The sequence below is a fragment of the Dromiciops gliroides genome, chromosome 5 (assembly GCF_019393635.1).
Source record: "Dromiciops gliroides isolate mDroGli1 chromosome 5, mDroGli1.pri, whole genome shotgun sequence".
NCBI classification, from domain to species: Eukaryota; Metazoa; Chordata; class Mammalia; order Microbiotheria; family Microbiotheriidae; genus Dromiciops; species Dromiciops gliroides.
Window position 1 is genome coordinate 293,980,293 of NC_057865.1, and position 15,305 is coordinate 293,995,597.

Consider the following 15,305-nt stretch of genomic DNA (forward strand, 5'->3'; position numbering starts at 1 on the left):
CTACAAGCAGCTAGAAAAAAGGAATTCAAATACTGTGGAGCTCCAAAAAGGATAAAGCAAGATCTAGCAGCTTCTACATTTAAGGACCGAAGGGCATGGAATATGATATTCCAGAGGGCAAAGGAACTGGGACTTCAACCAAAAATCACGTACCCATTGGGGCCTCCTGGGTCCAGGGCTGGTGCTTTGTCCACTGTGCCACCTAACTAATCCATGATGACGTCATTAAAATAGGGTTGAGGTGTAGGAGGAATAAACTGGGGGAGGGAGAAGGGGAGAGATGGTCTGGGGAGAGGTAGTTCACATGAAGGAAACAAGAAGAAAGCTTATGGAGGAGAGTAGAAGAGGGAGAAGGAGTTGGGGAGTGAGTGAACCTTAATATCATCAGAATTGGCTCAAAGAAGGACTAACATACATACTCAAGTAGGTATAGTAATATATTTTTACCCTGGGGGGGGAGGGAGAAAAGAGGGAGGGAAAGAAGGGAAGGAGGGAAGGGCAGATTCGGGAAGAGAGCAGTAAAAAGCAAAACACTTTCAAGGAAGATGAAGATGTTCTGCATTACTGCACCAGTATGACATATTGAATTGCTTGATCTCATAGGGAGGGTTGAGGAGGGAGGGAAGAAGAAAAATTTAGAACACAGAATTAGCTCAGGGACCCTGATCTCATTGGAGTTGGCTCATGGAGGGAATAGCTTTCATACCCAATGGGGAGGAACAATCTATTTAACCCTGCAGGAAAATAGGAGGGGAAGAGGATAAGGAAGGAAAGGTGAAAAAAGGGAGTGCAGAGCGAGGGAGAGGATAGTCAGAAGTAAAACACCTCTGAGGAGGAATAGGTAAAAAGAAGATAGAGTAAATGTCATGGGAAGGGAGTGGGATGGAGGGAAATAGTTATGGTGATTGATTATAATGGCAAAACGTATGGTACCTACTTTGCTGGGCTTTTATGAAGAAAATTCTCTGTCAAGCTTAAGGTACTATGTACAGGTTATGATGAACAGGATACTATCAGAAAAACCTGGAAAGACCTACATGAACTGGGGCAGAGAGAAATGTACTGTGTACAAAATAACAGCAATAGTGGGGGATGATCTGCTGAGAAGCATGTGGTTATTTTCAGCAAGGCAATGATCCAATATAACCCTGAAAGACTTATGAAGATTGCAGCCCATCTGCAGAGAAAGAACTAATAGTATCTGAAAACAGATGGAAACACATTAAAAAAATTTTTTTTCATTTCCTCTTTGACAATTCCTTAATCTGAAGTTTTGGGTTTTTTGACTGTTTTCTCTCACAACTAGCTAATATGGGAATTTTTCCATGACTACTCATGTATAACTTAGTTTGAATTGCTTGAGTTCTTGTGGATGGGGGGTGGGAATGAAGAGAAGTTGGAACACAAAGTTTTTTAAAAATTGATGTTAAAATTTTGGTTTTTTACATATATTTTGGGGGAAAAAAAAGATGCGTCCAAAACCTTCAGGACCTAGAGAAAGGTCAAGGACGATGTTTCATCTAGAGTATCCTTCCAACTTCTCCACAAGTTAGCAGTGAGGCATCAGAACTCACTGATGAGGATGACTACTCCAAAGGAACAACAGAATTCTGGCTAATTCACCCAACCTATTTGCATCTAAATTCCTTCACTGATTAAAAAAAAGGTCTATCTCAGCTCCGAAATGCTATGATATTGCTTGCCATCACACCAGCCGGATGGACATACCAAAATAATCTGAGGCTGAAACCACAAGAGAGGAAAGCACGTGGTGCAAAGGAGCAGTCATTTCTATGTTAATGAACACAGAAGGCCCCTTTAAAGTGTACAGAAAGGCCTTGAGATTACCAAGAAGAGAACATGGGTAATATTCAGGGAATTTGGGAAGAGATTATCTGGTCCACAAAGGAGAAAATGTAGGCCCAGAGCAGTGAATGCCATCCCTCAGCTCCACAGAGGACTCAACCATCAGTAGCATAGTCAAGGAGAAGATATGGGTTTCCTAGCTTCCTAGTGCTCTGTTCTCACTCCTACGCAACATTAGATTCCAGGAAGGCCCCAAATCTGCTTTGATCAAGGAAAAACAAAAACCATCAACAAAACCCACATTTCTTCATAGCACAAGCTGTACTGCCCCACACTATTCATGCCGCCATGTTTTCTCCAAGAGAAGCTCCTAAATGAACAAAACGCACAATGTGCAATAGTCAAGTCAAAGGGCAACTGCAGAAATCAGATTTAAAGGGTGGCCACCAAACAAAAGTTGAGAACTATCTTTACATGTAACGGAAAAAATAAAATACCTTATATGTAAAAAATATATATATATCTATATGTCTATGTATATAGATATATCCTATATCAGATTGCCTGCTGTCTAGGGGAGGGGGGAGGGAGAAAAATCTGAAATTGTAAAGCTTGTATAAACAAAAGTTGAGAACTATCTTTACATGTAACGGAAAAAATAAAATACCTTATATGTAAAGGGTGGCCACCTAAACACTGCCTGGCAGTTATTGCATGATGGAATGAAGAATCAAGAAGAAAGGATGATAATGGTCCCATTCTGGTCCAACGCAAGAAGCCAGTTAAGGTGTTGAGACTGAGTCACCAAAGCAGTCTGGGTGCATCCTCTTCAATCTGGTAACAAATTCAGACAGAAAGTTGATGTGCACCATCTGTCTGCCATTCCTCAGGGTAGGCATGGGCTGACAGCAACACTGGGGTTTAGCTAGGCCAGAAGAGTTACCTCTCCAAAGAGGGAGGAAAGGAACAGGGTAAAGCAAGGCGGGAGACAAGGCGAAGCAAGAAGGCACAAAGGACTGAAGGGGAGGAGAAGAAAGCCCTAAGCTGAATGAGAACAAGCCCAGTATGTCAGGGTCCTCTAGCAAAGAGTCATGAGACAGCAGACGAGGCCTCCTGCAGGCTTGTGGGCTCATCTTTCCAGGTAAGCACCATTAAGTACAAGAGGCAGGTTGCATCCAACCAACCAGTGGCATGTGACCTGCACCTAGGCACACATCTCTACTTAAGGGAGTCTCAGCTCAGGCTTAACTCAGCTCCCTGAGAACCACAGAAATTCAACTACAACTCTGCAAAGTTACTTTAAAAAACACTCCAACAAAATCCTTCTATTTATTTTTCCAGACAAAGAACACATAAAATGTTCTAAAACAAGAGACAAGATAACAGCGTAGTCCTTATTCACTGATTTATGCAAAAGCCTATTTGCAAAGAAAACAAAATTCCCCTCCTCTTCCAATGTTTGCTTCAAGTATTTCTGTTCAAATATTAAACCTCATTCAGGGACTATTAAACCAACCCACAGACTTCCTTTAAGCAGCTTAAAACCTAGATGACTTAGAAGATAGAATTTCCCTTAAATTAATCACTTGGGTTTATTTGAAAAATCAGCAAAGATACAGCTTGCAGAAAGACCCCTCCCTAGAGCACCCCTCACTCACACTGTCTTCTGCCAGACAGCCTACTAAAGAACTTTGGCAAGAAGAGTCAGTACCTGTCTTCCCAGCCCAGCCAAAAGGTCCGTCTTCCTCGCTTTCACAAGCAGAATTTTCTCACAGTATATTTCATCATTTCCTATTGGCTGCCAACATCCTTGTCGCCTCAGAGAAGGTCAATCCCCTACGCTGTAGCACTCAACATCCAAGAGACCAGGTTCACAAAACGAAGAAACTGCTCGAGGTTAACTCACTCCTTGCACTCACCAGGAAGAAACTGGATCCTCAGAGAGGAGCCATATTCAAATACTTATAACCTTGGAGTAGAAAAGTTCTCAGGTATTTTCACAGAAACCAAGAGAGAGGAAAGAGTAACCTCTACCCCCCCCCAAATCCCATGGGATTTTTCTCTCAAACATCTAAAAATCTTGTATATAAACCAACTCACAAAAACGTACCGTAGACAGCCTTAGGACTTTTCCCATGTCCTGGGGATCATTTAAATTCGCTAAAATGAATTTCTTTTTGAGATATTTGAGACAGTAGTTCACATAGTACTCACTTGCAGGAAGCAAATAAAGTTTGTTAAATGAAATAACATATGGAAAGCTCAAAGTCTAAAAGAGCCATGCATAAACGAATTGGATTAAGTTAGTATTCCTGGTATGGGCCTCCTTCCTACCCTCCCCCCCCCAGTTCCCAGGCATTTTCCTAGGAACCTGCTCAGCCAGGAGAAGGAATGCTTCTTATTCTGGGGAAAGGGGATCAAGATAAAGTACAATCTTGGATTTCACCTCCAACCGATTTTAGCACAAAACCCAAACGGAACTTGGAGCTTTCACAAAAAAGGCTTTGGCAGAGAAAGGCCGGCATTGTTGGCCCCAAGTCTGTCACCAGATGGATCTCCAAAGCCTTTAAAGGTTAGCTTCTGAGCAATAAGACACAGGCGTTGAAGTCACCCTACCCTTAGCTTAGGTGTCATTATGGCCATTTCTTAAAACCAGCCATTTTAAATAGGTCAGCAGATCATCTGTGTGTGAAACCTTTCCTCCTCTTTGAAAGAATCCAACCAACAACCACCCGGGCAAGTCACTTAACCCCCATTGCCCTGCAAAAACAAAACAAAACCAAAAAATTGTATCAGTAAAAACCCTTTCCTCCAGTGCCATATGCAATGGCATCTCCACCCCGGCTTCTCTAAAAATGTATGGTTTCCAAAGCACTTTCCTCAGCTGTGAGCCTATCTGGCCAATGATGAACCCACAGTTCACTGGGAGATAGCCGCCCCCAGGCTGGGGTTCAGACTCTGAATTCATTTATTCCACCCAGAGTCCCCTTCTCAGCACACTAGAATTCCACGGGCACAATTTGCAGGAAAACAGCAACAACCTGAAACAACTCTCCAGGCTGGACAGGTGAACTGGATGCTCAAGAGACAAATGTCCCACAGTGGGGGTTTCTTCTGTGGTAAACCTTCTGTTAAGAGCATTTGTCTTCCAGCAGAAGTGAAACTGAAGCTGTATTATGTTGGTCCTCGGTCAGATGCTAATATTCAGTGACACGCACAAGTACAAGAACTCCTAATTAAAAATCACAGACTGGGGAGAAAAGTATGTAGCTAACACCCCCCTCCCAGATGCCTTGTCAAGTAAGCTACATGTTCATGAATTCACCTCTCCTGCTCCTGTGGAAGTGGGGGGGGGGGGGAGAGAAGGAGACGTACCGTATAGAATGGTGGGCTTCATTTATGGGCTTGATCATTTTGCTGATCAGGTCTTTTCTCCTTATCTTTTTTCATTCACTCATTCATTCATTCATTGAGGGAGGGAGGAAGGAAGGAAAGAAGGAAGGGAGGGAGGGAGGGAAGGACTGATTTATTAAATGCCAATTATGCACTAGGCACTGTGTAAGCACTTTACAAATATCTCATTTGACATATTGGTAAATGAAGATGGTATTAAAACAAAATTATCAATAATTATTAAAAACATGTACCCATGGGGCAGCTAGGTGGCACAGCGGATAGAGCACCGGCCCTGGATTCAGGAGGACCTGAGTTCAAATCCAGCCTCAGACACTTGACACTTACTAGCCATGTGACCCTGGGCAAGTCACTTAACCTCAATTGCCTCACCAAAAAAACCCAAACAAACCATGTACCCAGGTACAACTTTTACAGTTAACATTTAATATTATGATATGATTATACTATATTACAAAACAATAATCTACTCAAAATTATGCTAATTATGTGTCTGATCATGGATTTAAGGCTAGAAGGGACCCTGGGGATCATCTAGTCCAACCCCCTCATTTTACAGATGAGGAAAGAGGCCAAGCAAGTCAAGTCGCCTGTCTGAGGTGACGGGGTAGCATCAGTCTGCCTTTTATCCGTTTCCTCATAGTCTGTAGGAGAAGGTACTTCCAATTCCTATTTCGTTACCTCAAATAGTGATTACCAGCCGTAACAGTATCAATACTGAAAGCAAAATAGATTCGTTGTAATTCTCAACAAATGGAGCTTATGGAATGGTCCACATACATTCCAATTACCTAGCGCTTTCTAATTTACAAGGTTAAGACCACTCATTTACAATGACTAGATCAAGACCATGAAGTAAGTGGCACAAATGAATGCAATCCCCATGGTACAGTTAAGGAAACTGAGGTTCAAAGTAGGCTTAAGAGTCGCTTGGTCCCAGAGGTGGTGAGTCCACCAGGAACAGGACACAAAGACTGCCCTGAGTACCCTGGGCCCCCCAGCCAATGCTCTGTTCTTGATGCCAGAGCACAAAGTCAAGAGTACCATGTCAAAACTTCCAAATTCTTATCAATTAAGCATCTGCCCAAAAGGAGTCTAAGATTTTTTAAAAGCGTGCTGGTTTTGTTTTCTTTTCAAACTGTTCTAAAATTGGTTCTACTTTGAGGTTAAATATGGCTCTGGGAATCTAGCACAAAACAAATGACATGTAGCCGTATCAGCCAATCCTAGAGATGTCTAACGTGGGCCTGGAGGGCCCTTGGTGGGAGAAGAACCTTCACAACTACTTTCTCTCCTATGGAATCAAACATGAAACACAGCCAGGAGTCCTGGGACTGTAAACACTGGCACTGATGGGGGATGTTTGGGCCTACGTCCAAAGAGAGAGAATTCCTATGGGCAGAGGCTTCTCCAAGTGCTACTAACAAGTAATAATGGAATAAGGGCATCCAGAACTGACACAGTACAAAACCTCTGGAGGGCCACAGCTACGAGGGAGATTGTTTTTACTGGTCACCCTGGTAAAACACAAGGGATGAAAAGCTCAAATTGGCTCAGCCCATGAGCTCAGCCCGGAATTGGGTACCCATGACACACAGCTCAAGTGGGAGCCCAGTGAGCCGATACATCACTCATGTCCAGAAAGGGGGCCGCAGATGGACCCTGAGCCAGGCCCAGGACTGAGCGTAGGCTGGATGGCACTGGGGAAACTGAAGGGTGCTGCCAATGATGCCCAAATGCTTACGGTCACAAAAACTGTGCTCTTTATAAAACAAACATCCCTCAGAGATGCTCTGCCCTACTCTAGTGGGTCTATGACCTCCTCAACATGGCTAGTTCCTCCGATGACACCAGTTGCAACACTCTCAAGTCTGCCAACCTTCCATCTGTGTCTGCTGCCACAGGTCCCCCACTGTGCTGGGGACTTCCCCACAGTCTCCTGACATCCTGGGATGTGACACCAATGGAGAACACAACATGACTGGGCAGTTTTTTCTGCTCACCTCTACCACAATGCACCTCTCACTACCAAGTGATCCCCAACTTTAGGGCTTCAGGACTGCAGTTTACCAGGCCTCAGCTGTCCAGCATCACTGCACAAGTCTGGGGGCTAAGATGGGCCTCTGTTTCAGGGAGAAGTCTGGGGTCACTACAAGAAACACATACCTTTGTAAAGGTAAGGTAGCCCACGTTCTTCTTTGGGTTCAGTGCTGGGCCAAGCTCCCTGGTCATATGTGGTGTCTGCCCAAGACAAAGTCACTGATGGAGGAGCTCTAGGGGATGTCCTTCCAAATGCCTTTCACAATCTAGACACACGGCATTCTTCATCCATGTGGGCAGTTATGCCAAACGCTTCGGAGTGACTATGGATCTCATTTAGGAGACTGTAACAAGCACACTATTGCTAGCACACATGGGCGTCTGAACACCTCCCCTTCCAGGGGCAATCTTTTTTCCATTTGAACTCTGTGGCCCCAAATGAGGAAAGTCCATTATCTCAGAACAATTGCTTCCTCTCTGCACCAACAGCCAGGGCCCCACACGGAAGAGAAACATCTAAGGAAAAACATTTTAGTGAAGAAAAAGCCAATCGAGGTGTGCGGTGTGTATTGAGGCCATTCTGGGCCAGCAATTTCTTCTGTTTCCAACAAAGTTCCTTCACTTGATTCTAAAACCACAAAACGTGGCAGATGAAAAGTACCTTGGAATGTAAGAGCGCACAAGATGAAAGGGAACTGAGAGATCTTTGTTTCCTGATCTCACAGGCTTCCTAAATGTTTGAACATACATTTTTCACGTCTACTGACAATACCGTCTGATTGTGTAGAAAGGCATTAGGTAAACAACATTCCAGGGGAGCTCATTCCACCACAGGAGTAGCATTTGGGGCAATCAGTCTGCTCAAACTAGCAGGGTTTGGGGACGTTATGATACAATCTGGCAATGCTACATTATGGCACCATTATGAATACAAAATGATAGGAGGTGGGGGCAGCAAGCTTATAAGGAGGACTCAAACTGGAGAAGTGTAAAATCTAGAAATCACCAAGCAAGAGGGCTTTTACTTTAAAACCCCTCAAAGCAAAACAGGCCGCTAAAATGTCATTAAAGCTGTTTATTCTTCCTGCTGGTACAGTTAGTTTGTCTTAAAGCTCACTCTTTTGTCCAAGAACAGAACAGGCCATCCTAATAAACAATGCACACAAACAAATGAGGAGGCCAGGGCGGTTTTCACCCTGAGGTTCTGTTTTGGAAGCTCGGGTCCTGGTTTTCCCCCTAAGAGCCATGTGACCTCAGGAGGGTTCCTCTGCCTCCCTGCCCCATGCCACTCCCAGGATCCAGTGAGATGCTGGGAGGGATCACTGGTTCTTACAGAAACCATCCCCGTTTCCCTTCCAAACACAGGCTGTCACATACTGCTCTGAAGAAGGGCAGACAACTCAAGCTGCTAGACTAGAAAGCATGAAACCCAAACACAAGCTGGCCCAACTCACCAAACCGTCTTCTTGGAAGCGCACGAGTCGCTGAAACGCTCCGGAAGCTGTGGAGGAGAAAACATCCTAGTTATTTGTAATGTGACTAGCAGGCGGTCTGGCTTCTTCCCCAATCCATCCAAAGAGGGCTGCCCCAGCTGCCTTCCCCCCCCTCTCCCCAAGCTGCCCAAAGCATGTGGGGAAGCAGCTCCCCTCCAATAAGTTTGACAAAGAGTCACCTGCCCTTGGGCCAAACTACTCCATCAGTCAGCCATAAAACCGGAAAGCACCCAGAATTTGTTGCATCCAACCCTCCCATTTTCCAGTTGAAAAAGCCAGAGCCCAGAGGACTGAACAACTTCCCCAAAGTCACACTGTGAGGATGCCGGACTCCCCATTCAACCAGCCGACTCAGCATCCCCCATACAGGTCCCTTCACTCCTGCAGGAAAGCTTCACAGGTCATGTCTCTAGAGAATCTGTCTTGGTGATTATTACTATTACTATTCGCAACTCACATTTCTAGGACCTGTTTAGACAGAACACGTTCCCTCCGTAATCCTAAGAGGTACTTAAAGCAAGTGGGATCCCCAGCATACAACTGAAGATTGTAGAAGGATGGAAGAGATCTGGGCAAAAAGCTGGTGGACAGAGAGGCCTGGTAGTAGGGAGAAAAGGGACTGACACCATTAGATCACAGCCAGGTATGGAGAGGACTCTTAGAGGAAGAAGTGCCTGGAGGTCCTTGAAAAGAAGAAATGACTTCAAAAGGTGGTGATTATCAGGGCATGCTCGGTGAAAGGCACAGCTTGAGCAAAGATTCAGAGCGAGGGAAGGCCTAAGATTTGCTAAAGGAACACAGCTCCGCTTTACCAGAATGTAGAGGCTCAAGGAGGAGAACGATGGCCCATAAAGTGAGAACACAAGGCTGGGGCTAAGTTCCAGAGGTGTGTATGGGGTGGGAGGTGGGGCCCTGTGGATGTCAGTTTGGGAATATGTACTTAATGGTACTTAATGCAGTAAATGGCTGAAAGCTATGTGGGAGTATGGAGCAAGGAAGTGGCAATCCCAATTGCTAGAAAGACTGATGTGTACAAAGCAGCATGGGAGATGGAAAGGCCCTTGGGATGCCAGCTACCAGGCTCTGGAGCCCTAAGAGCTGAGAAGGATCAGAGCTAGGTTGCTGACCCCAGGAACGGAGAGGACAGAGCAACACCAAGATGCCCACTGAGGAAAACAGAGGAGAATGTTTGGGGGGGGGGGGAGGAGAAAGAATGCAACCTATGTTCTGGATACGTAGTGTTTGAGGGGCAAGAAAGATGAACACAGATGTTCAAGCCAAAGGGGACAGGGAGAGACAGGGAGACAGGGGGAGAGAGAAAGTGGAGAAAAGCTGAGAGCCAAGAAGCCAGGAAGCCTAAGGAACAGTCAGAGACGGAAGAAGAACCGGGCTAACAGAGCCAGGGAGTGTTCTAAAACGGAAGTCAAGGAGTACACAGTCAGGGAAACAAAGGCAGACCTGGAAAGGTTTGGGGACCTCAGCGATCCCTGGACAGCCTTCATTTTACAAATGATGCAAGTATTCTCCCCATTTCACAGCTAAAGAAACTGAGGCTCAGCCCACCTAAGCGACCTGCCCCAGATCATCCCCATCTCCAACCCCAGCAGAGCAGGGCCACTGTTGCCTCCTCACCAGACTGACTGCTCCAAATACAGGCCATAGACAACAGCGCCACAGAGAAAGCTGCCCAGCTCCCTGCTCACTGCTTATGGTCCCGGGCTGAGGCTCTCTAGAGAGGGATGGAAGATGTTCCCCAAACAACAACCGGGAGGTGCCAGACAGCAGCAGAGATGGTCAGGGCAATGCAGGGCCGGCCTGGAGAGCCTCAGAGATGCTATGAGGGTGGCCCTGCCCCACCCAAGTCACTGCAGGTTGTTAGCTTACGAGCAATGACTAATTTTGGAAGTAATTTCCAAATGAGCCGACTAACCTAGCCAGGCCAGCCTCCAGAGTGGGCCAACCACACACACGCTACCACATTTGTCCAATAATGGTGGAGGAAGGACAGGAGGAAGCCCGATCTCTCTTGATCTCTCTTCCTTTCCTCTCCTCTCCCTACCCCCACCGTTCATTCGATGACTCACTCAAAATTCAAAGTCTCATTCCTCTTTCTTGCCTGCTGCTGGTCAAAATCACCAACTCATTTGAAAAGAAGATTGACCGCACTGTATTCTGATGACTAGCAGTGTGTCCTTGGGCATGTCAGCTCAGCCCCCTGGGCCTGAGTATCTATCCAATCCTGGGATCCCTCCTAAGTGTTCCAACCAACCGCTCCAGGACACAATTACTCACAAGGCCCAGTGCAAGGCCCAGTTTTAACACACAAAACCCAAGCTGTCCTTTCCCTCCAGGGCATCCCTTTGGAGAGATGTCGTCTACTAGCAGCAACTGGGACACTTTTCAAATCTGCTGATCAACACCCATCTCCATATCTCACTTTAGGTGCATGAACAAGGCCATACAAAGAGACGGTAACAACAAACATTAAGCCTACTGATTCCTGACCTTGGGCAAAAAGGACAGGCACTTTATAGGATAGGGGCCTTTACAATAGAAAAGAAGGACCAGAGAGGGAAGAAAATAAATAAAGAAAACTGAATAAGCTTCAAGTTGATACCTGAATAACACAAAATTGAGAAAAATTAGAATTAACACTAGGTGAGATCGCTAGAATGCTGGAAGCAGGGATATTACTGTCCAGGAGGGGAGTGCTAGAAAAGGGAGAGGCAAGCAGGTTTAGACAGATTACTACTATCAAAAATGAAGTGAACTCACCACCAATGAAGAAGAAATTCATTACTATTAGGAACTATTTTGTCCAATTATATGCCAATAAATTTGAAATAATTTTGAAAATCTAAATGAAATGGATGAATACCCACAAAAATATAAAAAGTTTAGATGGCACTTCAAGGCCTGTAGAGGCTTTACCCATTACCTCATGTGACCCTCACAACAACGCTATGAGGAAGGGTCTATTAATATCCCCACTTCACAGATGAGCAAGCTGAGGCAGAATTTGAACTCATGTCTTCTGACTCCAGATCCAGATCTCTATCCACCGTGAGAAGTTCTTGACTATTTTTGTATCAAGGACAGGTATCCATGGGGGTCCACCTGCCCTTGGGCTGCCTAGGGAGTCTAGGGACCCCTTCTCAAAATAATGTCTTTAAACAGATAAAATAAGACATACAAGATCACAAAGGAAAGTAGTCATATAGAAACAAAAAGGTCCCATTTAGGTTCATGAATGGGCTATGAATCACCTCTAAATAGTGTTCCCCAATAACTAGCAGGTGGTTGCTAAGAGAATGTCTGCTTTGGGGGGAAGGATGGAAGGTGGGGTTGTCCCATCCCCCATGTCCCCTCCAGGTCTCACTTCTCCCCCAGTCAAAGGCACATGTAACCTCCTCCCCCAACCTAAAGGAAAGATTCTCATTTCCTAGTTTTGAGAATGTGTGGCCTCCTCTGGCCTGACCTGTTCTCCCCAGCTCAGGCTTCCTTTACTTACTCCTTACACGTGTGATCAGAAAGAGAAGGTGCTTAGGAATGCAAACGTTTGCAGAGAAGGCCCACTGAGAGCTGTTCTTTCTTGGCAGAAGCCCCACAACTTTGCCTGGCTTCTCAGACTATGATCTTTTTAAGTCTCAGGAATTTTTTTTTAATCTGCACACAATGGGGGGCAGCTAGGTGGCGCAGTGGATAGAGCATTGGCCAAGGATTCAGGAGGACCTGAGTTCAAATCTGGCCTCAGACACTTTACTAGCTGTGTGACCCTGGGCAAGTCACTTAACCCCAATTGCCCTGCAAAACAAAACAAAAAAAAATATCAATCTGCACACGAAGTGTTTGTAAAAAACCTGACAACACAGACTATACCAAGTCTATGGGCCTGACCTCGAGCAAGGCACCAAGAAGCAGCCAAGGAAGAGCCCTGGGCCAGAGGCCTAATCCTGCCTTGGTCACTTCCTACCTGGGAGCCACGAGGCAAGACATTGCCTCATCTCAGTTTCCTCAACTGAAAAATGGGGATAGTAATAATACCTGCTTTAGGGCCAAATGCTCAACACAGTGCCAGGCACACAGCAGACACTTAACACATGCTTCTTCCCTTCCTTGGGCCTCAGTTGCTCCTCTGCCAAATTGCGGTGGGTTGGGGCCTGAGTCAGATCTGTGGTCAAGGCCCCCTCCCAGCTTTAGACGGGTAAGACGACCCTGAGAACACAGGGGGTGACCAAAGGGCTCTTCACAACAGCCCCAGGACGATCCGGGCTGTCCCCTGCTCTTGGCGAGGTGGGGCTGGGGTGTCATGCCCATGCCCCAGGCCGGAGGGCTTGACCAGCCCCAGTGCAGACAGACTCTGGGAGGGGGGAAGGTCAGTGAAGGCCACCCCTTCCTGGGGCTGGTCAAGCCCTCCGGCCTGGGGCATGGGCATGACACCCCAGCCCCACCTCGCCAAGAGCAGGGGGCCTTCTCTTCTCCTAGGAGTCCCATGGTGTGTGTTCTGAACTGAACATGCACAGAGCAGGTTCTCTGGCTAGCGAGCCACCGGCCCCTCCATGAGAACCAATCCCCCCAGAGCTGGTCAAGCCCCACAATGGAAGTAGGGAAGCTGTGGCTTCAAGGGGGAATTTCCATTTCTTCCAATTCTCCATTTCCACAGGCTGTGAAGGTGGTGGGCACAGAAGTCACCGCCTAAACACGCAATGTCCATTAACTGGACAAGGTCTCATTACCTGAGCTCCACACCACCGTGACCCAATGCTTCTGAACAATTCCCAGGGCTACCTTCACTTGTGGAGGGCTCCAAGATATCTCTCTCTCTCTCTCTCTCTCTCACTCACACACACACACACACACACACACACACACACACACGGTAGGGAGTACACATGTTATCACACCCATTTCACAGATGAGGAAACTAAGGCTCAGAGGAGAAAAGTGATTTGCCCAGGTTCAGGGTCAAACACTGCTAAAGGCTTTTTTACAGGCTCTGCTAGTCCTCAGTAAACTCCTTAGCCTCAAGCGCACCATAGGAATTTAGACCCACCCTTCCATTCCCATCAATTATTAAAGAGCATTTTACATTTCCTATTTCTTTATACTCCCCCAAGGGGAAGAAGAGGCCAACACTGGCAATTTCAAGATGAAAGTGATCTTCCCCAGGGCAGAGTCAGCTCCAGCAATCCCACAGATAACGAGGGCCTTCTTTCCAAAGGTCACAGCGTTCCACAGAGCACATTCTACAAATGAAGTCACGCGTGATACGCCACGAGAGCCCAGCCCCCCTGCCCTGTTTCCTGAAATCCTGAGGTCAGCCAGCATACCCCAATGTGGATGCCACCTGCTACCAGAATCTGCTGCCTCAGCCCGTGCCCAAGGTGCTCTGCTGGCAGGTCCCTGGGACCCCGGGGCATGCTTAGGAAAAGGCCCCATGGCCTTCACAGGCTCTTCTCCTAAATTGGCCAGATAGGACTCTCCTCATGCATGAGGCCATCCCAGGCGCTGCCACAGCAGCTTCCTTATCTGCCCGATTCTGTGAATTCCTCAAAATGACTTGCATAACCCTCATCCAAAATTTCCCCCAAAGCTGTGAATTATGCAACCATGAAGCTCCAGGAGCCCACCAACCTTGAGCATCACTGCTCAAGCCTTCCAATGAGTGGTTTTCCAGCACCTTGTTCCAACTCAGCAGAAGCACCCTGCCCGCTTCTGGTACCACAAACTCTCATTCATGCGACCAACACTACTTCCATATTTACCACTGGCAATGCTGCACCGGGCAAGGACGTGCCTCCTGGGCCCAAGGATGCTAAGGCCTGGGGCATGCCTAAACCACCTCCTCCAGTGCTTCAGCCTGGGTCTGCAAAGACTGTGTCAGGGTCTGGCAGGCCTGGCGAGGGTCTGTGTGCCCATCACCCGCTAGCTTAGTGAAGGCATGAGGCTGCTCACCAGACTGGCCACTGCACTGGGCCCAAGACCACCTACTAAATCAAAAAGCAGTGGTGGAGAGAATGCCCACATCAAGGAAATCCAGGTCCGTGAAGCCAAAGAAGGGCAGCTCCTCACCAGGAAGGCCCCATTCAGTCCAACAGGAACTGCCAATCACACGAGTGGGGGATGGACACCCCCCCAGTGAAATCACCGATTCAATTAAGCAATGACAGTTCTCAGGGTCCCTTCCTCACCTCCCGTTGACAGGAACAGGGTCTTTTTTCCTCTTGAAAATGTCTACCAGATTAAACGGATAGAGAAAAGGAAAAGGCAAAGTCTAAGGAATGGACGGAATCTTGCTGCAGTAAAGAAAAGCGGTGTGCCCAGCATGCCAGGGCCTGGTGGGGGTCCTGCTTCTGCTCCAAAGTCCTGATGTGACCTTGGAGAAGTCAAGTTCCCTTCTCCCAGCCTCAGGTTCCTCCTGTGTAAAACAAGAGTGGACCAGCTCACCTGAAGGTTGGCAGGCTCATGGGATTCCAACCCACTTCCAGCACTGGCCTGCCATCAAGGCAGCCTTCCTACGGGTGAGCGGCCCCACACAAGGTTCCCAGAACA

General features: G+C 46.9%; 1 protein-coding gene across 10 annotated transcripts in view; it reads right to left on the bottom strand.

Moving 5' to 3' along the window:
• The window catches only part of PACSIN2 (protein kinase C and casein kinase substrate in neurons 2), a 142,510-nt gene that overhangs the window by 99,095 nt on the left and 28,110 nt on the right, over positions 1-15,305 (bottom strand). For 9 of the 10 annotated variants that reach the window (XM_043967075.1, XM_043967076.1, XM_043967071.1 and 6 more), the window contains one exon: positions 8,715-8,761. The exons of the other annotated variant lie outside the window; for it this stretch is intronic. The gene's annotated coding sequence lies outside the window, so the exon portion shown is untranslated. Of the gene's footprint in view, positions 1-8,714; positions 8,762-15,305 lie in introns of those variants that run through there. 10 annotated transcript variants of the gene reach the window in all.